Source organism: Vigna unguiculata, chromosome 6, assembly GCF_037176805.1.
Source record: "Vigna unguiculata cultivar grain cowpea cultivar isolate G323 ecotype 2 chromosome 6, ASM3717680v1, whole genome shotgun sequence".
Lineage (NCBI taxonomy): Eukaryota > Viridiplantae > Streptophyta > Magnoliopsida > Fabales > Fabaceae > Vigna > Vigna unguiculata.
The window spans coordinates 5,573,419-5,597,126 of NC_140797.1; the positions used below are offsets into that span (position 1 = coordinate 5,573,419).

Consider the following 23,708-nt stretch of genomic DNA (forward strand, 5'->3'; position numbering starts at 1 on the left):
GTTGTGACTCAAGATGGCAGATGAACACAAGGAATCCTTGAGTTGTGGCTTGGATTGGCAAGTGTTGTTGGTGTGAGTGTATGAGTTGTGGCTCGTACAGATGGGTCCAAAAGATTGCCCTCCTCGGTAAGTTTGGTAGTCTTGGGACATTACGAGCTATGTTCGTATTAGGAACTCCACCTAGCATTATGGAGTGTGGTCCGTAGCAGGTTCCTGCACATGTTCTACAAGTTGTGGCTTGTAAGTGTGGCAGCAAGAGTATCTTGAGGTATTCATCTAAAGACGTAGATTATGGATAACATGGTGGTGGCCATGTGGCTTTGTATCAAATGATAGAGTTCCTTTGATGAGTGTAAGTTTATATATATTTGAATTATTATATGTTACTGTTAGCTCACCCTATCTGCTTGTGTTTGGCGATGATCGTGTATTGCATTACATGGGAGCATGTGATGTTGTAGGTGGTATTGGTGAGGCATAGAGCCAGAGCGGGCCTAGCTTGGGGAAAAGCTTTATCAGTGTTTTTATTATTTGGATTCAATCTCTTATCAAAGAGAATTGTGTCACTATATCAACTCCCAACATTTATTTAGATAATGAGGGAGCTATCCTTTTGGTTGACAACCCCATTGTGCACACTTGGTCCAAGCATTTTGAACTTGACGTTCATTTCGTTCGTGACCATCTTCAACAAAAACTCATTCAATTGGTTCATCTTCCATCACAACATCAAGTAGCGAATGTCTTCACAAAGCCTTTATCTTTTACTTCTTTTGATAAATTCAGACAAAAACATATGATAGTTCCTCACTCACACATAAGTTTTAGAGGGGATATTACGTGAATGATGAATTTTAGCTTTTGGGTCTTTGTATGATACTCATGCATGCCTATATACACATGCACCCTCGTTGTTTTAGGGTAACCATTGAATAATAATCATATTAAATATTATGCTTCGTTTTATCTTTCTCTCTCTTTTTTTTATATCACAATTAGAATCTCATCAATGAGTGGTGGTTTTGTGTTCACTCCTACAACAACTATTGGAGGTGTAACTAACAACTGTAATAGTGAAGAACAACTTTAAAAATATGTTTTAAGAGGAGAATCATGACTTAGGAGAGTATTTTAACAATAAGAGACCAAATTCTTGGGAATGGGTATGGGCATTAAAATCTTAATATCAACTTCAATTCACTAACTCTTGAAGTTTTACGAAGCACTAGTCATAAACATGGATAAATCTTAAAACTCTCAAATTCCATATTTTGTAACATCCAGAAAACACTATTAAAAAAAACATCACATAATTTAATATAAACAAGCAACGAGAAAAAGTATAATAGAATAACTATTACAGTTATCCACATATACATCAAAGAGTTTTTCAAAAGGATACTAAAACAGAGAACTAACTAAGAACATAAGAAATAGTCCTTCAAAAAGATGCTAAGAGAAAAGAGTTGTCTAAGACATCCTATCTACACGACAACATCTCCCTCCACCTAATCAGGATCAATAGACGTCTCCTCATCTGCTTACACTAATTTTGGTGATCATTGCAAAAGAAAAGCCAAACAAGAAAACAGAAGCACAAGGAGAAGGAGTGATGAGTGCATATTTTTGCCCTCATTTAATGTTTAATTCTGGGTATTTAATTGAATTTGTGTGCTTAAAGAGTGATTTAATTGATAATTCTAATAATTAGGTTGTTTGAGCTTGTGTGATAAAAAATGTGATATTTCTTGGATATTTTAACGTTTGTTGATGCAGCTAAAATTAAGATTAAGCTCATTCAAGGTGAGAAAATAAATTGGTTGAAGTTACAAACCACCTTTGAATAAGGTTATAATCAGCAAGTTCTTGAAAAATCACTTTTGCACCACATACATTACTTATACACTTCTCTCTTTCCAAATGGGTCACACAAAACTTACTTCTACACTTCTGCCTTTGTCTATTTTCATCCCTTTTTCCACTCATTAATAAAAGGCACTCAGATCATGCCATGTGGCAATCCCTAAATTTCAAATTTATCCAACCACATGTTGACACCTATATTGATCCAGCAACTCAAAATTCAGCCAACCAAATGGTGCCACGTCATCATCTTCATATCTCCCTTGAGAAACCCTAATTTCTCCTCTTGCACCATGTAAGACCCAGGAACAACTTGGAACACTTTAGGTAAAATTAAATAGTGATTTATATTTTGGTATGGATCTATAAATAAATTTAGTCATGACAAAAGACTAAATTTAATTAAATGAGTAATTAGAGTTCCTATTTATCTACTTTAAGGAATTATGGTTTGTGGAGTATAAGGATTTAATTCTTATAATGCATATTATATCATGTGATGGCATATAGCCTAGTACTGAAAGTTTCGTGCACAGGTGAGGCTCCAGGGGTTCGAACCTTGCGGATGGAAATTGGCTTAGTGTTGCTTAAAAATTTCAATTTTTGTTCTCCTTTAAAGGAGTGGGGCCCATGGAGAGTGAATGGGGTTGTGTTTCTAGCATGCAGAAATATTGGGTTCAAACGCTGCAACCAATTTGTTTTTTTTCGTGCTTATTTTCTTTTCTGTTATATCTTTTGTTTTTTTATCTTTTGGAGTTAAATGATAAGGAAAAAATAAAATGGGCTAAAAATTTTAACAGAATTATTGGGTGGGATTAGATAAAGCTAAACCCTAGAAGTTTTCTTTAGAGAAAAGAGGTAGACGGAAGAAGGAAAAGAGAGGAAAAGTGCAAGTTAGAGTTTTCAATGGCTGTGGTAGAGAAGAGGAATCATCTAGAGAGGTAGGGGAAGTTACCTTTCTTTTCTGTTTGGGTTAAAGCTTGGCCTTATTTTGGTTGCTTGATGAATGAAACTTGAAAAGCTTGCATTGTTTTTTTTTCTATTTACGTTGCAGCCATGCCATCTTAGGTTTTACTTTCTTGTATTTGTCATATGGATTGAAGCTTGCAGCCATGCCTTGTTTTTTTTTGGGTTAAATATGTTTTTGGTCCCTTAACTTTCAGTGAATTTTGGAATTAGTCCATTTTGAAACGTTGAACCAATTTAGTCCTTCATCTTTTGAAATACGTGGATTTAGTCCTTTTAATCAAATTTTGTTAAGTTTATTTGGCATTTCAAGCGCGTTTCACAATAGTATTTGACTTAACATTAAAGCAAAAATGTGTCAAACAGTATAAACAACTGAAATAGAATCCTAACATGTGTACGAAACATCAAATAAACCTAACAAAATTTGATTAAAAGCACTAAATCCACGTATTCCGAGAGATTAAGGACTAAATTGGTCCAAAGTTTCAAAATGGAGTAATTCCAAAATTCACTAAAAGTTAAGGGACCAAAAACATATTTAACCCTTTTTTATTTATTTAAAATACTTGATTCCCAAATATAGTGTTGGATAGCGAATGATTTCCCTACAACGGTGATTGGTGGTTGGATTATCCGCGTTCAGTGTCGAGCATCGCATGGAGTATTCATGGAGCGTGTTATGAACGACTATGTCCCCCTTGATTTAAATTCCTAGATTGATCATTGTTCTATACTTTGTTTTTATATTATTTCTGGTATTGTTCTTGCTAGGGATGCGTGGGAGACGTTTATGGCAACAAGGGCACTAGATTCTGGAATTGTGATCTTAATGGGTGGTGAAGATGAAACACTAATCTTAGAGTCCTTTCTCTCATTTTAGTAGTGGTGGTCCTAGGGTTATTTGTGTTTCTCCCATTACGGAAATTGTTTCTCAAATTTGCTTCTATTTTTTTTTTCGTCGATTTCTTTATTAGTGTTACAACTTCATCTCATAGGGAAGAGCAATAGTGAATGCTTTGTTTCATGGATTGGTAGCGGGTACGGGTTACGTTGCAGGGGTGGGAATTCATGGGTTGATTGGGAATTAATGGGAAATGATACTTTAACTCAGTATTTTTTACCTACTTTTGACCTAGTGAGGTGACATCCTATGTGTAATTTTGATAATGTTTTTTCATTTTTTTTTTTGGCATCCTATGTGTAATTTTGATACTTTTTTTCATTTTTTTTTTGGCATCCTATATGTAATTTTGATAATGTTTTTTCATTTTTTTTTCTTTGGTGCACGCTGGATAAAGGAGATTAAAAGGTGTACGAAAATATTTGAATTTTAACACAATTTTCACCTTCGCGCCCATTGTCTTTTCCACTCTTCCATTTCCGATGGTCATCTCTCTATCCTCTGCCTCCTCAGATTTGTTTTGTTTCTTTTCTTCTTCTTTTTTTCATGTTATTCATAGGTTCTTCTTTTCCTTCACCATGGTTGCCTTCCCTCAGTTCCATCTCCACAACCTCCATAACTTTGCTTCGTAGTTCCTCCTCTCCACTCCAAGGGTTTCTATTGATAAAAAAAATCTCCGCATCCTCCCCCACTCCCATCAATATCCTGACATCCTACCAACCTTATATTGTCTACGTCCTATCTTTCACTACCTTTCTTCTTCAAAAAATGAAGTTTTCCTCTGTAGTTTGAGATGTTGGTCCCAATTGTTGAAATTAGGGTTCAAGTTTTAATTCATGAACTCGGTCTCTACAATGAGTTTAATCGTCATCGTGCGTCATCATTGTTAAGGATTTAATGAGGTTAGTCACATTAAAACCCTAACTTATTTTTTTCAGAAGTCGCGACCACATAACCTAGTGTTGATTTTCAGAATCGAAGAGAGGTTTCTGGGAAGGTTTATGATTCCACTTTTGTCCGTCGAGTTCTTCATTGGTGTTTTAACATATAATTATGTTAGATCTTTGATTTATGGCACTAGTGTGGTTGCCATTGTCTTCTACACTAAAGACTCTCACCGAAGTTTGGTGATTAGTTTTTTAGGTGTTTGCTTAGTGCTTAATATATTTCGATTTTAAATGGTGAATGATTGTTCTTCTAACTTGCCTTCTCTTTTCTAGGGTACTAGAGGTGCTTACCTCATTCCATTGTGGAGGGTCATTTTCTTGCTATAGGTTAGGGATAATTTCGTTCCTACTTGGAATAATTTCTACTCCAATTGTGGTTTTTAAGGTTCATAAGTTACTTTTAACTTTTGCATATGGATTGGACATTTTTTTTTATGAGATTATGTTTATTGTTGGATAATAGTAATATGAATTTTGTACTTAATGGGATTATGGGTCACAATCTTGAAGTTCTTCTATTTGTTTTTGGTACAATATGTTGTTGCATGAATTAGGTAGAATTTGTTCTAAACATTTTGTATTTACCAAGCAAGTATGTTGTTTTTTTCTTATATAGAGTTTTGATCTAAGTAATCTGTAACAAATTATGTGGTTTAGTGTTTCGTGCTAATTCATCATTGGAATTTATTCATTTGTCATTTGTTTTGCTTTTTAAAGGATGGTAGAAAGAAATTGAATTCATAGATCTTTCTTTTGAAAATAGTCAAACGATACATTTTTCCTTTTGTTTAGTCTCATATCAAATGTTGAATAGCATGTTCCAATTCAACTTGAATGGTTAGGAATGTGGTAAGAAGTGAAACAAAAAAGAACGATTACTTGTAGGAATCACTCCAATCCCCAATGGCTACAATCCAACTACATGATACTTGAGGTTACCACACCAATTATTAAAGAAAAAACATGGTGTATACTTGTTCTATTTTAATTTTCAAATATAACTTTATATTGATCATATGGTGATTGAGTGTTGCATATTCATGGGTGAGATTATGGTCAATTCGTACCATGAGAGTTAATTATTTAGTGCTTATGTTATGTGCTTATGTGCTATGCTTAAGGCATTAATTTTATTTGCACATGTCAAATAATATATGTATGAAGTTGCATACCTTATCCATGTAACTTTGACAAAAGGTATTGTTTGGATATTGTTAAAAGTTCTATTTCAGTTAAGAGTTAAAAATCAATTAGTATAAGGAGAAGTTAAAGTTGGACCACTTACTATAAATATTGTCCATGACTTAATATTGTTTACTTTTTGCAAGGTGGAGTTGAAGATGATTTGGAGAAGAGAATTGACAAAATATATAAATACTTTTATTCTTGTAAATGTTCTTAGTGGGAGTTTCTTTTCAATTTAAATATTCTTTTGTAAACATTTTAATGATAAGGAAATGTACTATTAAGATTTTGAATACGTAAAATGAAAGTTCTTCCAAAACATAGAATATGAATATATCTGTTGTTGTTTTCTAATTTAAATTATAATAATATTATGTTATCAATTTTAGTATTTAAATCATGAAAATTATAATTATGTTCTTTATATGTTACAAATTAAAAATGTTACCCAAAACATTATACCACAATTTCATAAATGTGGCATAAAGGAATATAGAATATGAATATATTTGTTGTTGTTTTTTAATTTAAATTATAATAATATTATGTTATCAATTTTAGTATTTAAATTATGAAAATTATAATTATGTTCTTTATATGTTACAAATTAAAAATGTTACCTAAAACTTTATACGAAAATTTCATAAATGTGGCGTAAAGAAATAAGTAACACAAAAAAGTTGTTGTACACATACATACAGTTATGTGAATTAATACCATATGTACAAAATCTTACGAAAAACAAAAAGATGGTGGTACACAAAAAGTCATTTAAGTTTATTACTATTATTATGTTAGCAATAAATGGTGGTTTTTCTGGTATCATGAGCACCACCATGTGTACAAAATATTACAAAAAAAAAAAAAGACAAATACTTGTACACAGAAATATATTTACCATGTGTACAAAATCTTACAAAGAAAAAAAATCTTGTACACAAAAAGATATTTAAGTTTGTTACGGTTAGAGTTAGTGAAACAATTAATGATAATTAAAAATTAAAATTAATAGCATTTTAGGAATAAACATGTACTAAAGAAAAAGATAGATACTTGTATACAGAAAGACACTTACGTGACCATGTGTACAAAATCTTACAAAGAAAAAGACAAATACTTGTATACAGAAAGACACTTATGTTTGTTGTTGATACTATGATATGGAAATGGAGGTAGCCTTTCAAATGTGCTTTTGTGATACACAATTAATCAAAATTAATAGTGTATTGGGAGTAACATAGTACTATTGTGAGAACTACCTAATTGAATGAACATAACCATGTGTACAAAATTTTACAAAGAAAAAAACATATAGTTATACACAGAAAGTCATTTAACTTTGTTAATGTTATTGTGTTAACAATGAAGAGTTATTTTTCTACTAGTAATAGTTAACGTTGATTTGGTTAAGCAATTGATGAAAAATAATAGTGTATTGGGAGTACTCATTTGGGAACTACCTAATTGAATACACATGATCATGTGTACAAAATCTTATGAAGATAAAAAAAAAATAGAAAGCCATTTAAGTAACGTATATCATATGACTTCCTACACTTTGATATTTTGTCAACTTCACAATCAAAATAATGGTTTTTATCTCAGTAACGTGTCTAAGAAACTTTGATATTCAATAAGCAATTTAATGTGTACAAAATCTTACACAGAAAACGACACATAATTGTACATATAAAGACAATTTCTTTTATAAGTGTCTCTTTGTTTCATAAGTCGTATAAAAAATTTTAATCTCGCTGTACGAAATGAGACTCCATTTTGGTAAAGTTTTTAATGACAACATCTATACCCCATTGGGTGCAAGAATTAAGTGGTGTCCTGACTAGAAATTTAATGTGCAATATTATTTGTACAAAATATCGCACCCAGAAAGACATATATTTTTACACGTAAAAGCAGTTTATTTTGAACGTCTTTCTTTCCTACATAAGACCTTTTAATGTTTTATGATTTCAGTCAATGGTAAGACATGGAAAAGTTTTTAAAGACAACTACTATACCCATTGGATTCAACCATATAGTGGTCTCCTGACTGAAAAATGAAATTCAATGTGCAGTGTTATCTGTACAAAATCTCACACTGAAAAAGACACATGATTGTCCGCATAAAAGCATATTATTTTTGGAATTTAAAATGTATAGAAAAATTACACTAAAAATAAAATATAAACTTTTTTAGGTGGCTTGTGAAAGTATAGATACCCTCCAAAGATCTCATATATATATATATATATATATATATATATATATATATATATATATATATATATATATATATATATATATATATATATATATATATATATATATATATATATATATATATATATATCATCTAATCCTTCTCCTGAAATAACCCATTTCACACCTAGTGATTTAATCTCCCGAGACATAAGAAACATGGGCGTGCTTGCTCTAATTGTCGTCACATCATCTATTTCAGTGTGGTATGTGGTATATAACATCCTCACTAGCATATATTCCATCCTGCATAAAAACATTATTCACTAATTATGATATTTATAAATTGACTTCAGTCCTTTCACATTCAAATTTCAAACTGATCAATTTAATCCTCAATATGATGAAAATGTTAATTCAGTCCCTATTTCAAGTTTGTAATAGTAAAAAAAAACTATTACTAAATGCTAATTTTAAAAAAAGCTTGAAAATACAAGTATGATAACCAAATTTCTCTCAAAGTATAGGAACTAAAAACTCAATTTTACTTTACAAACAAGAATAATGCATTAACCTGGAACTTCTCCGTGTACATTTACTCTCCATTGAGTACAAAAGTCATAGTACTATTATCCAACAACAAACATAATCTCATAAAAGAAATAATAAAATGTCCAATTCATATGCAAAAGTTAAAAGTAACTTAAACAATAAACCTTAAAAATCACAATTGGAGTAGAAATTACTCCAAGTAGGAACAAAATTATCACTAACCTATAGCAAGAAAATGAACCTCGACATTAGAATGAGGTAAGAACCTCTAGTACCCTAGAAAAGATAAGGCAAGTTAGAAGAACAATCATTAACCATTTAAAATCGAAATATATTAAGCACTAAGCAAACACCTAAAAAAACTAATCACCAAATTTCGACGAGAGTCTTTAGTGCAGAAGACAATGGCAACCACACCAGTGCCATAAATCAAAGATCTCACATAATTATATGTTAAAACACCAATGAAGAACTGGACGGACAAAAGTGGAATCACAAACCTTCCCAGAAACCTCGATTCTTCATAAACTCGTGCATCACGCCTCTCTCTCGTTTTCAATATTGAGATCTTTCTCGCTCTTCGATTATGAAAATCAACACTAGGTTATGTGGTCGCGACTTCTGAAAAAAATAAGTTAGGGTTTTAATGTGACCAACCTCATTAAATCCTTAACAATGATGACGCACGATGACGATTAAACTCATTGTAGAGATCGAGTTCATGAATTAAAACTTGAACCCTAATTTCAACAATTGGGACCAACATCTCAAACTACAGAGGAAAACTTCATTTTTTGAAGAAGAAAGGTAGTGAAAGATAGGACGTAGACAATATAAGGTTGGTAGGATGTCAAGATATTGATGGGAGTGGGGGAGGATGCAGAGATTTTTTTATCAATAGAAACCCTTGGAGTGGAGAGGAGGAACTACGAAGCAAAGTTATGGAGGTTGTGGAGATGGAACTAAGGGAAGGCAACCATGGTGAAGGAAAAGAAGAACCTTTGAATAACACGAAAAAAAGAATAAGAAAAGAAACAGAACAAATCTAAGGAGACAGAGGATAGAGAGATGACCATCGGAAATGGAAGAGCAGAAAAGACAATAGGCTCGAAGGTGAAAACTGTGTTAAAATTCAAATATTTTCCTGCACCTTTTAATCTCCTTTATCCAACGTGCACCAAAGAAAAAAAATGAAAAAATATTATCAAAAGTACACATAGGATGCCACCTCACTGGGTCAAAAGTAAGTAAAAAATACTTAGTTAAAGTATCATTTCCCTTCATGGGTTGATTCTCTTCTTTCTCTCATTCTCTTTATAGATACCACGTGAATGCATAGAAATAATGGGTTCCTGTGTTTTTTTCTCTCTTTCTTCCCCTTACATTTATTTCAAAGGCATGTTTTTATTTGTCTTTTTCACGTGCTTCAGCCGTCCCTCTCTCCTCCTCAAAATCCTTCTTTTTCTTCTTCTCTTAAGATCACACGTAAAGGTATGAGGTGGTGGGGGCCACGGGTTTGCTTAGTCTCTTTTTCTTTAAAACACTCATATCACCTTTGAGGGGTTGTAGTCTTTAAAATTGGTGCAGACCATGCCATATTTCTTTTCCTTTCTCTTTTTGGCTTAGCTTCTCACGTGAATGAAGGGTACAAAATCTTTGGACTTCCTCTTGTTTCATGCGTAAAAGAAATTGGGGCAGCGGGTTTTAAAATTTCAAGTATGATAAATTATATCTGGTTATTTTCTTTAAAGGGTTAGAAGCACTTGGAGTGTTAAGTGATGTTTTTCTTTCATTCTTTCTTTTTCTTGTCCTTGTATTTTATTAAATTTTTGGCACGTGTTAAATACAAGTGTGATATATGAATTTGGTTTGGTTATGGGACTTTATTTTTCAAGCATGATGTGATGGTGTATACTTGGTTTGGCATGATTGATTTCATTTTAGTAATTGTTTCTTGAATGCGACGTTGAGTATTATTAGACATATTTTATTTATGAATTTCTTTTATGAATATCATTGTTTATGGTTAGCTTACCCCTATTTGTTTGTGTGTTTGTTGCCTATGCGATGATCGTATAACGTGTGTGTTATACAGGAGCAGACAATAATGCAGATATTTCTGACTCGAAGTAAATTGCGGAAAAGATTTTGACTTTATTTTGGTTTATTTAAATTGAACAGTAAAGACTATGAGATTTTATTTTGATTCCTAGTATTTAATTGGAACTTGGTTGTTTTTTTTTATTATTACTATTTAAACTTGCGTGTGGATTACCTATTTACATTTAAACCACTCGTGTTTCACCGAAAAACGCCATTAGCCTCGTCGGAAGTGCAGTTCAGAGTCACCAGATGCAGTGAGTGAATGCACCATCATCCATTGACGCATAACACTGCAGCAATGTCATTGCACCTGCGACAGCAACAAGATAGAAGTGGAAACCTTAATTTTGGGGGAGAGAAGGGAATAACACGTGTCAGCTCCTCATTAGGTAATCAACTGGTCAAATATTGTCAAACAATCAACTATGGTCAAAGACTGGTCAAACAAGAGGAGTTTAATTGCAAATATTCATCTTTTTGGATTTCCCAGCAAATTTGGACTATAGGATTGAAAATAGCTTATTGAGAAAATTGATGCAAATATTATTTAGTAATAATTTATTGGACATCTTTAAATAATTAATTTATTTAATTATATCATAAATTATTAACCAACTTTATTTGTTAAATATTTTTAAAACTAACTATCTCTCCAAATATTTTTAAAATCACTATAAAGATAAATAATATTTATCTTTATTTTAAAAGATATTTGAGAGGTTTTAGCAACCGAAAAGCCCAGTCCAAGTCCTATATAAAGAGACCAAGGGAGTAAAAGAAAAACAAGCTCGGGACTTTAGAGTTTTGGAACCCTTAGGGATGCCTAATTTCGTTTCCTTTTACTCTCTATTCTTCTTTCTATTTCTATTTTACTTTTGCATTCTATGGATTACTAAACTTCTTGGGTTGATTCCATTGTAATTTCATTATGGATTCTGAGGTTAGAATGAAATAATTTCTTTGTTCCTTTTATTATTGTTGAGGTTTTAATTCATCTATGTCTTTTATCTTTTAATCACATAAAAGGTAATGATTTTAAATCTATATGCATGCTAATCACATGAGTTGAAGGGTTTTTAAATCTAATTGAGACTTTACTTTAATTTTATTTAGAAACTTTCATGTGATTAAATAAATTTTTACCAATAACTGGAACTTTACTTTGATTAAAGGTATTTACTCTAACGAAAACTAATCGAGACTTAACTTTGATTAATTCAACTTTTTATTTGGTGTGGAGATAAAAGAATAGACATGATTAGGCATAATAAAATTTGATTGACACTATATTTTTATTGAATTTACTGTGGATAATCTAAAAGTTCTCACTTTCACTACCAAAAAATTTGTTAAATATGGCAGTTATTTGTGGCATAAAATGGCGCTTATGACTACCATATTTTGCGCCTACGGCAAGTCTAGGTACCGCCATATATTCTGCCGCCACAAGGTATAATATGGCGGTTTTATGCGAAGCGCCGCAACACACGCCATTTAATGCATTACACAAATAATGGCAGTTCAAACCACTATATTCCATGTGCAAATAATGGCAGGTGTAACTGTTGTAATTTGTTTATTTAAAAAGAATTCTAATGCAGAAAATGACACCTAAAAGCGCCAGTATTTGTTGGCGAAAAGAAGGAAGCCCATTGATTTTGAATGATGATCAAGAAATGAATGATGATAAAGCAAGAACGAAGACAAAATGTTTAAATGTTTAAATGTTACCTTGTAAAATAAAATAAGTGTGTTGTAGAATAGTTTAATTAAACTTAGAATCAACATCATTGCATTCGTCTCTCTAAAGGTCTCTTATTTTTAGAAAAACTACAGTGATAATCGATTATCTGTGCAAAACTTGTATTTTTCGAAAACCTACTGAAATAATCCATTATTCTTAGTGATAATCGATTATCCTTTGTAGTTGGAACATGACGTTGCAGTTTTTAACCTAATTTTCGAAATCCTACTAGAATAATCGATTATCTCCTGAAATAATTGATTATCCTATTCAAAATTTGTTTGTCAGGAAACCTACTGGTATAATCGATTATTTTTAGTGATAATCGATTATCCTTGGCAGTTGGAACATGACGTTTCAGTTTTTAACCTAATTTTCGAAAACACTAATTAAGGAACTGTAGTTCAACTTCGAAAATACCTTTTTAAGATTCAGATTTCTTGTGTTTTGACTACAAAGTGTTGCTTTGTGAGATTCTTAAAGATAGCTTTGAAAAACCCAGTGTGAGTGAATGATAATTTTTCTAAGTGAGTTCTTAGAAGATTGAGTGTTGTGTTGTTACTAGGAAAGCTGGTCATCCTTTGTGTGATTCAGGTGGAGTTTTGTTCATCTCTTGTGGTTGTTCAAGAGAGGTGTTTTCTAATCCTTACTCTTATATAATCTGTTGTAATATGATTATTATAGTGATTGAGTTAATCTCTTTGTTTAAGATATTAACAACTGGACGTACGGTTTTTTGATCCGAACTAGTATAAACATCAGTGTGCATTTTCTTCCCTTAAACTCTTTATTTATCTGCACTTGCATTTAAAGTAACTATGATTTTAAGTTAATCAATTAAATTTTGAGAAAAATTTTTAAAACCTGTTAAGACTTAAAAAAATCCAATTCACCCCCCCCTCTTGGTTTTTGACCATTGTTTAGTCATTCCGCTGCGCGATACCAACAATTGGTATCAGAGCTTGCTTTGATAGTTATTCAAATTCTTCGAAAATGGTAGGGTAAAACCAAACTTTTGCTGAAGGTGAGTCTATCAATAGACCTCCACTTTTCATTCGTGAAAACTATCCTTTCTGGAAAGTCAGAATGCAAATATTTTTAGAATCAGTTGATAGGAGTATTTGGGATGTTGTTTGGATGGACCATTTTTTCCTGTTAACATTGTTAATGAAGTGTAGGAACCAAAGCCTTTTTCTCAATGGACTGTTAATGAAAATAGGTGAGCTCAATATGATGTTAAAGCCATAAACATTATATCATTTGCTCTAACTCTTGATGAGTTCTATGGAATTTCTGTTTGCACCAGTGCACGCGAGATGTGGGAAATCCTTCGAGTGACTCATGAAGGAACTGATGATGTCAAACGGGCTAGAAAGAACTCCTTGATACAAGAATATGAAATGTTTCGAATGCAGCAGGGAGAAACCATCTACAATGTGCAGAAGCGGTTCACACACATCGTCAACCATCTCAATGTGCATCTTTGAATAGGACTTGGCAGCCAAAGGTGACGGCTATCACGGATTCACAAAATCTTGCAACAATGACCATGGCGACTCTGTTTGGAAAATCGAGAGAGCACGAGCTTGAACTGGGAAGATTGAATGATGAAGAAGATCAAGGAAGAGAGAAGAATATTGCAATCAAAACTAAGGTTGTCAAAGGAAAGAAGCAAAAAGAGGAAGAAGATTCTGATGATGATGAGAATCTTAGTCTCATGATAAAGAATTTCACAAAGTTCATGAAGGCCAAAGGAAGAAATCAATTCTAGAGTAATAAGAAGGAGAATCAAGGAAGCTCCTCAAACTTTAAATGCTATGGATGTGGAGAAACTGGTCATGTAAAAGCAGACTGCCCAAAATAAAAAAGGAGTGATGAAAAGAAAAGCAGAAAATATTATAAGAAAAAGGCATACATAGCGTGGGAAGATAATGCCTCAAGTTCATCCAACTCTGAAGGATCTGATGAGGAAGAAGCAAACTTTTGCTTAATGGCCAATAATGATCACTCTGGCAGTGAGGTAAGCTCCTCTGACAATGAAAATGATTATGATTCTCTTTATGATGTTTTTTCAAGAATTGCTTGCTAAATCCAGTAAACTAGATATTGCACGCAAAAAATTAAAAAGTGATTTTAAAGAGTTACAAGACAATCTTGAAAAATCTCTTGAAGAAGAAAATGTTTTAAAAAATAAAATCTTAATTTTTTAAAATAGAGAAATTGAGACAGTTGAATGTGCATCTTGCAAAAGTTATATGTTTGATTTAATGATTTTAAAAAATCAACTTAAAGATGCTTTTGAAAATAAATCTTTTGAAAAACATGTTTTTGAGAAAAAGAATTTAAGTAGAAACAAATATGTTCCTAAAAATAAAATTAAAAGGACTCGCAAAGTGTGGGTAGAAAAAGGAATTGCTCACTCTAAAAATACTTGTATAGCTACTTGTTTTTATTGCATGAAAAAGGGGCATACATCAAATAAATGCAATATTAAACATTATGATGTTCCAAATGGGAAGTATACTTGGATGCCTATTGTTAGATAATTAGTATATCTCTCTAACCCCAAGGACCCAATAAAGTTAATGGGGACCTAAAGAAATTATTTTTTTATTTTGTCGTTAACTTCCAAATCCAGAAAATCAATGTGGTACCTTGACAATGGATGCTCAAGACACATGACGGGTGATAAAAGGAAGATCAAGAATCTCAAAAGAAAGGATCAAGGATTTGTTACATATGGAGATAATAACAAAGGGAAAATAATTGGAACTGGAGATGTTGGTGGAGGGGATACCTTGGAGATCAAGGATGTGCTACTTGTAGAAGGACTAAAGCACAATCTCCTCAGTATTAGTCAACTATGCGAAAAAGGTCTCAAAGTTATCTTTGAAAGTGATTACTGCACTATCCACCAAAATAATTCTAAGGAAATTGTTCTGAAAGGTATGAGACATAACAATATCTATTTAATTGATCTTGATTATGCATCGTCTAGTAATATAACATGTCTCGTTGCAAAAGAAGAAAATCCTTGGTTATGGCATAAAAGGGCTGCTCATATTCACATGAAACATTTGAATAAATTGATTTCTAAGGATTTAGTAGTTGGTTTACCAAAAATAAAGTTTGAAAAAGATAAAATATGTGTTGCTTGTCAAAAAGGAAAACAAGTAAGATCATCCTTTCATTCAAAAAATATGTTATCTACTCCAAAGCCATTAGAGCTTTTGCATATGGATTTATTTGGTCCCTCTAGAATTAAGAGTTATGGAGGAAATTATTATGTTCTTATTATTGTTGATGATTACTCTAGGTTTACTTGAACATTCTTTCTTACTTTAAAAAGTGAAGCCTTTAAAGCATTTAAAAAATTTGAAAAATTAGTTCAAAATGAAAAAGATTTGAAAATCAAGATTATAAGAAGTGATCATGGTGGGGAATTTCAAAATGAGTCATTTGAAAATTTTTGTGATGAAAATGGAATTCTGTATAATTTCTCTGCACCTAGGACACCTCAACAAAATGGAGTTGTAGAGAGGAAAAATAGGTCCTTAGAGGAACTAGCTAGAACAATGATAAATGAATATAATGTTCCTAAGTATTTCTGGGTTGATGTTGTGAGTACTGCATGTTATGTTTTAAATAGAATGCTTATTAGGCCTATTTTAAAAATTACTCCTTATGAATTATTTAAAGGTAGAAAGTCAAATGTTGCTCATCTTAAAATTTTTGGATGCACATGTTTTGTTTTAAATAATGGAAAAGAAAACTTAGGAAAATTTGATTCTAAAGTTGATGAGGCAATATTTCTAGGATATTCCCTCACGAGTAAAGCATATAGAGTTTTTAATCGAAGAACTTTGAATGTTGAAGAATCCATGCATGTTGTCTTTGATGAAGTTGTAGACTTTGAGGAGAACCCTCTTGAGTCAAATAAGCAAATTACAGGTGATGAAGAATATATTCAGGAGGCCCTTGAGGAAATGTATTTAAATGAGATTCCACCTCCTCAATCTAAAGATCATGAAAAATGCTGGAAGTCGTCAAGAGGACTATCTCTAGACAATATCATTGGTGATATTTCAAAAGGGGTAATCACTAGAAATATGAATAATTTTTGTATGAATGTTGCTTTTGTTTCACAAATTGAACCAAAGAATGTTCAAGAAGCTCTTCAAGATGATCAATTTGAAAGAAATGAAGTATGGGAGTTGATTCCAAGAAATGAATCACTTCAAGTGATTAGGACAAAATGGGTTTTCAGAAATAAGATGGATGAGGATGGAAATATTACTAAGAATAAAGCTAGGCTTGTGGCAAAGGGATATCGACAAGAAGAAGGTATAGACTATGATGAAACATATGCCCCTGTTGCAAGGTTAGAAGCTATACGCTTATTTCCTGCTTATGCCTCTATTATGAAATTTAAATTATATCAAATGGATGTCAAAAGTGCCTTTCTAAATGGTTTTATCAAAGAAGATGTGTACGTTGAACAACCTCCTAATTTTGAGGATTATAAATTTCCAAATCACATTTATAAATTGAAAAAGGCACTTCATGGTTTAAAGCAAGCACCTAAATCTTGGAATGAACGATTAAGCACATTTTTGCTCGAAAATGATTTTGAAAGAGGTAAAATAGACTCAACTTGTTTATTAAAAGGGTAGGTGAACACATTTTATTGGTTCAAGTTTATGTTGATGATATAATTTTTGGATCAACTAATAAATCTCTATGTGAAGGTTTTACAAGCATAATGCAGGGTGAGTTTGAAATGTCAATGATGGGAGAATTAACCTTCTTCCTTGGTTTGCAAATTAAGCAAATGGAAGAAGGGACCTTCATATCTCAATCTAAATATTATAAGGAAATACTTAAAAAAATTGAAATGGATAATGCTAAAGCAGCAAGTACTCCTATGGCAACTTCCTGCTATTTGGATAAAGATGAATCAAGTATTGAGGTAAATCAAACTATGTTTAGAGGTATGATAGGGTCTCTTTTATATCTTACTGCAAGTAGACCTGATATTATGCAATTTGTATGTGTTTGTGCTAGATATCAAGCTAGTCCTAAGGAATCACATCTTATAGCAGTAAAAAGAATTTTAAAATATCTTAAAGGAACTATATCTTTTAGACTTTGGTATCCTTCTGAGCCTCACTTAGTTTAATAGGGTACTCTGATGCTGATTATGGTGGTTGTAAAATAGATAGAAAAAGTACCAGTGGTACTTGTCACCTCTTAGGAAGCTCATTAGTTTCTTGGCACTCCAAGAAACAAGCCTGTGTGGCTTTGTCAACTACAGAGGTCGAATACATTGTTGCTGGCAATTGTTGTGCCCAAATCCTATGGATGAAGCAACAATTAGAGGATTACAGTATCTATCTAAATCAAATACCTCTAAAGTGTGACAATACTAGTGCCATAAATTTAACTAAGAATCCCATAAATCATTCTAGGAAAAAACACATAAATTAGACACCACTTCTTAAGGGATCACATAAGTAAAGGCAATTGTGTGATAGAATATGTAGACACCAAGCATCAATTTACGGACATCTTTACAAAACCTTTAGCCAAAGACGAATTTATGACCTTAGGAGAGATTAGGAATATTAGAAGTCTCTTGAAAGAGCAACAAACTTCACTTTTCATATTTTCGTAAAACAACGCTCAATAATCGATTATCACTCAGGATAATCAATTATCTTCTCCCTAAATAAGTTCTAAACTCCTGGAATAATTGATTATCAAGTAGGATAATCGATTATCATGACCCTAACCAAAATACTCAAAATCATTCTAGAATAATCGATTATTACTTACAATAATCGATTATCTACTCATACCAATATTTTCTAGAATCCATATCATGAAACAATAATCGATTATCACTCAGGATAATTGATTATTGCACGACGTTAAGTAAAAAAAAATTCAAAAACTAGTCGTTGTAATGACTAGATTTGCTTTGATTCTCTCATTTTATCCATTAGTAGCCTACTCTCTGTAAATTGTGAACCCCAATTTCAACTATTCACGCAGAAACATAAGCCTCTCATCATTTACCCTCTTTTTGAACCCCTAAAGACCCTTTCAGTGTCATCTTTTGTTCTCAATAATCAGTGCCATGGCAGAATCTTCTCGTAGAAAGATCCCTACACGTAGACGAACTGTTCCATGTCCAACTCAACCTTCCACCAGATCTACATCCATTGAAGGCTGAATCTCTGATGAAGATCGCAGGGAGGAATTCGCTCAAATTTGGAAAAACAAAGTAATCATCTCTCCCAAGTACATCAATTCTCGAAAATTCACAGTTGCAGGTTTTGAGTTTCCTGCTCTCTTTAATTTCCAAGGCATCAGACCATTTGTGGAAATGCAAGGAAAGTACTATCCCGATCTTGTACGAGTTTTCTACTACAATCTCAAGATCAGAGATGAAGTTGCTTTATCAAAGGTGAAAGGAGTGAACATTATCATTAATAATGATATTTGGGAAAATGTGACAAAATTTCCCATCAATGATGTTGCGGAATCAATTCTCAATGGGATTGTTGGCTTCAATCGAATCTTAGCCTATCAATCCTTCTTACGCAACCTAACACAAGATGTTGGGAGACAATTATTGGATGGAGGACTCAAAATGGATGAAAGACTCATCCATTATTTAATTGTCTGGATTTTGTGTCCTAGAGGAACCAATCATGCTTAGTGCTTAGAGGTTGACCTTCTCATAATGTATGGGATTCTAAATCGTGTTTCAATAAAATGGTCTAGTTTAATCCTTGACACTATGCTCAAAGCCAAGAGGTACCTACAATATCCTCTCCCATATTCTCTCTTAATTTCAAGGATTTGCGAATACAAGGGAGTTGACACCACCGGGGAGCTTTGTCAAAGTACCATACGTGCAAATGAGATTGCTGAAAGTTCTCTCAAATAGCTAAAGCTTGTTCCTCTTGGTGATACCTATGTCCATAGAGATGGCATGCCCAATTATGACGCTAAAGATGAAGAACTTCCTCCTATTGATCCCAGACCCCCTATTGCACAAAATGTTGGATCTTCAAGTGGTGCTGGCTCATCCTTCTCTATAGAAGACAACATAGCAAACATGAACAAAAGACTAGAAGAATTATTTCTTCTTTCTAACTTTCGTCATGAAGAGGTTGTCGGGCTAATTAGGGGGATTGATACTAGAATTTTCCATCTAAAAAATAGGTTTGATGAGGAACTCACTCATGATGATGACATGAGTGCAGAATTTTATGGGAGGATTTATAATGATTTGCCACTGCTTGTACCCTCTGTTTATTTATGAATAAATGAATGATTAAGTGTTTCATTTTTTTTTGTGGTATAAAGATTATCCCATTTAGGGGGAGCTTTTGCCTTTTCTCAAATGATCAAGAAGGGGGAGAATAAGTTTAAAAGAAGACAATATTTTATCTTAACTATTTTCTTTGTAAGTTTCTAAATTTTAGGAAGTAACGGGTACTTTAAACATATTTTGATCATCATCAAAAAGGGAGAGATTGTTGGCAAAAAGAAGGAAGCCCATTGATTTTGAATGATGATCAAGAAATGAATGATGATCAAGCAAGAATGAAGACAAAATGTTTAAATGTTTAAATGTTACCTTGTAAAATAAAATAAGTGTGTTGTAGAATAGTTTAATTAAACTTAGAATCAGCAGCATTGCATTTGTCTCTCTAAAGGTCTCTTATTTTTAGAAAAACTACAGTGATAATCGATTATCACTACTGATAATCGATTATCTACGCAAAACTTGTATTTTTCGAAAACCTACTGGAATAATCGATTATTCTTAGTGATAATCAATTATCCTTGGCAGTTGAAACATGACGTTGCAGTTTTTAACCTAATTTTCGAAATCCTACTAGAATAACCGATTATCTCCTAAAATAATCGATTATCCTGTTCAAAATTTGTTTTTCAGGAAACCTACTGGAATAATCGATTATTCTGGAATAATCGATTATTCTTAGTGATAATCGATTATCCTTGGCAGTTGAAATATGACGTTTCAGTTTTTAACCTAATTTTCGAAAACCCTATTTAAGGAGCTGCAGTTCAACTTCGAAATACCTTTTTAAGATTCAGAGTTCTTGTGTTGTGACTACAAAGTGTTGCTTTGTGAGATTCTTAAAGATAGTGTGAGTGAGTGATATCTTTTTCTAAGTGAGTTCTTAGAAGATTGAGTGTTGTGTTGTTGCTAGGAAAGTTGGTCATCCTTTGTGTGATTCAGGGGGAGTTTTGTTCATCTCTTATGGTTGTTCAAGAGAGGTGTTTTCTAATCCTTACTCTTATATAATCTGTTGTAATCTGATTATTATAGTGATTGAGTTAATCTCTTTGTTTAAGAGATTAACAATTGGACGTATGGTCTTTTGATCTGAACTAGTATAAACATCAGGGTGCATCTTCTTCCCTTAAACTCTTTATTTATCTGCACTTGCATTTAAAGTAACTGTGATTTTATGTTAATCAATTAAATTTTGAGAAAAATTTTTAAAACCTGTTAAGACTTACAAAAATCCAATTCACCGCCCCTCTTGGTTCTTGACCATTGTTTAGTCATTCTGCTGCGTGATACCAACAGTATTTGCATGGCACTAAAATGAAATTATTTTTTCAATTCATTTTTTATTTAACATGCTTTTAATAAAATAAGAAAAAGTAAAAGAAAAAAAATCAAATAAACAAATTTTTAATCACATATTTTCATTCATAATTCATATAAAGAAAATTCATTTATCCAACATCATCCAAATGTTTGCACGTTGAAAACCAAAAAAACAATTCTTTCATCATTATATACACCTCTAATAGCTTACACACAAAAAATCCTAAATTTCTATAACTATGTTCCTAATTAGTCTTGTCTCCCTCGCTTGATTTTCTTGTGGCAATCGGTGATGGAGCACCACTTCCAACATTCGGTGCCTAAAAAAAGAAACTTACAAGTTACAACATAATTTGCACTAACATAGTTGAAAAGTAGCTTTCTTATACATTTCTCCTTCATGACATAAGACACTAGTACCAACGTCAAGGCAAGAAAATGCATGACATAAATGAGGATGGGGATGATGGTGACAATAAACCTTGATAGTGAACGATGAACGGTGGTGAAGAATGACGACGATGAAAGGTTCAAGAGGAATAGTGGAGCTCCAAACTGCATCGTGAGAAAGACGATTTGTGAGGGCTGAGCGCGGTTGCTGCTATTTCACTAACTAATGTGATAGAGAAATTTGATCTCCGAAGAGTACCGCTCTGGTAGCTTCAGTAGTCTAGCAAGTTTTTGAGAGAACTCCGACGAGTTCTATGGTGGCTATGGTGTTGACATGTGGTTGATGTGGCACGAACAAGAAAATAGTACAATACATAATAATGACATTTTAAAATGCCATAATTTGCATACAAAATATGGCAGTTATAAAACTGTCGTGTTATAAAGCAAATTATGGCAGCTTTCTAGAACCGCCATATTAAAATTGTCGTAATTACTTCAATTTTTTGTAGTGTTTTAATTAAGACTGTACTTTGGTTAAAAGTGAGAACGTCAATAAATTAATTGAGACTTTACATTGATTAATTTGCAAATCTACAACAATAATTAATTGAGCAATAATCTTTAGATAATCAATGATGAATCTATTTTTAAAAAGTAGTGGAATCAATCTATTTTCTATACTATTGTTTTTATCTCTTTTTATCTTTTATATTTTTTTTCTTGCTTATCTTAATCCTCCTATATTTTTATTATTTTATTTGACTAACTCTTTTGTATAGATTTTATAAGAACTAATTTGTTAAAAAGCAATTCCATGTTCGTTGGGAGACGACTTTGGGTTACTTTACCCTTTCTATTTTGTTGACTACTTTCTTAACAATACTGAAGTTGTTATAGATAAGTAGAATTAATTTGATCGTCGCAACGACAACGTTATCAAAAGACTAATTTTGGTGATCATAACAAAAGAAAAGGCAAACAAGAAAACATAAGAACAAGGAGAAGGAGAAGGGTAAGTTAATGAAATTAAATTAAAAAATAATAATCAAGTCATTGTAACACAAGAAACATGTAATACCAAGCAATAGTAGACACTCTAACTCAATTATTCAGATACATGTAATGAAATCGGATTCACTGGAAACTTGCACTTATGGTGGCCTCTACTACTCTGTCAAGCCATTGCCAATGGGTTTCACCCTACTACACACAAGGTTAATTCATGATCATCTAAGGTCATTATTAGGACCTCTTACTACTTTCACCACGAGCCATTCTACTCTACATGAGTCTGAATTATCATTAGAGTGTCAGGATGTAACCTTACTTGAATCCATAGATCATTACATACACTACATTACATCTAAAAGAATTTCTCCATGAAATTCCCTTGTCTTCCACGTTTTATTTGAAAATAAATTATATCTCATACCAACACATCAAGTCAAGTCTCACACATCATATTTCATAATTTCATGTAACAATCACTCTGAAACATCAATGTTCAAGAACAACTAGTAACATTTCATGAAACACAAAGAAAATCACCAATGCCACACATAACAGAGAGGATGTGAGAGTTCATATTAAAAGTGAAGAAAGCAATAGAAGATTCCACAAGTAACCTGTGAATTTTTCCACAACCTGTGGATTTGGCTCCATGAGGCATAAGTCACATCAGTGAGTTCCACAGGTGACCTGTGGATTTTTCCACAACTTGTGAATTTTCTTGTTATGATAGAAATAAGATTTTTCAAGCTATCATAATTCAATTCAAAAACATTTATTAAATTTACAAACATTTATGAAACCTAGTTGATAAAATTTAAAAATATTTTTTTTAAAATATAAAAGGAAAACAAATATTCAAATTAAAATATTTTTTAAATGTATTTTTACTTCAATTTTTAAAATTCTAATGATTATCTTTTTTTACACTAATAAAATTTATAATACATGACTTGATCAAAATCATGCAAAGAATAAAGATTAAACTAATAGTAATAAAATTTTAACATAAATCTTGTTTGAACTTCAATATATGTTGGATGGTGATAAAAAAAATTCATAGCAACTATATAAATTTTTATATTATAGTAAATAAAATATATTTATATAATTATAGTGACAAAATTACAGTTTGATATTGAGTTAGAAAATAAATAAAAAAACTTATATAAAATATATCAAAAT

The 23,708-nt window shown here is 32.1% G+C and overlaps 1 long non-coding RNA gene across 1 annotated transcript; it reads right to left on the reverse strand.

Moving 5' to 3' along the window:
- Positions 1-7,997: 7,997 nt before the first annotated feature.
- LOC146885431 (uncharacterized) lies at positions 7,998-9,722 on the reverse strand. Its single transcript, XR_014995540.1, has 3 exons — positions 9,117-9,722; positions 8,839-8,892; positions 7,998-8,370 (listed from the first exon to the last, which is right to left on the reverse strand). It is a non-coding gene; the product is annotated as an uncharacterized LOC146885431 (long non-coding RNA).
- Positions 9,723-23,708: the final 13,986 nt, after the last annotated feature.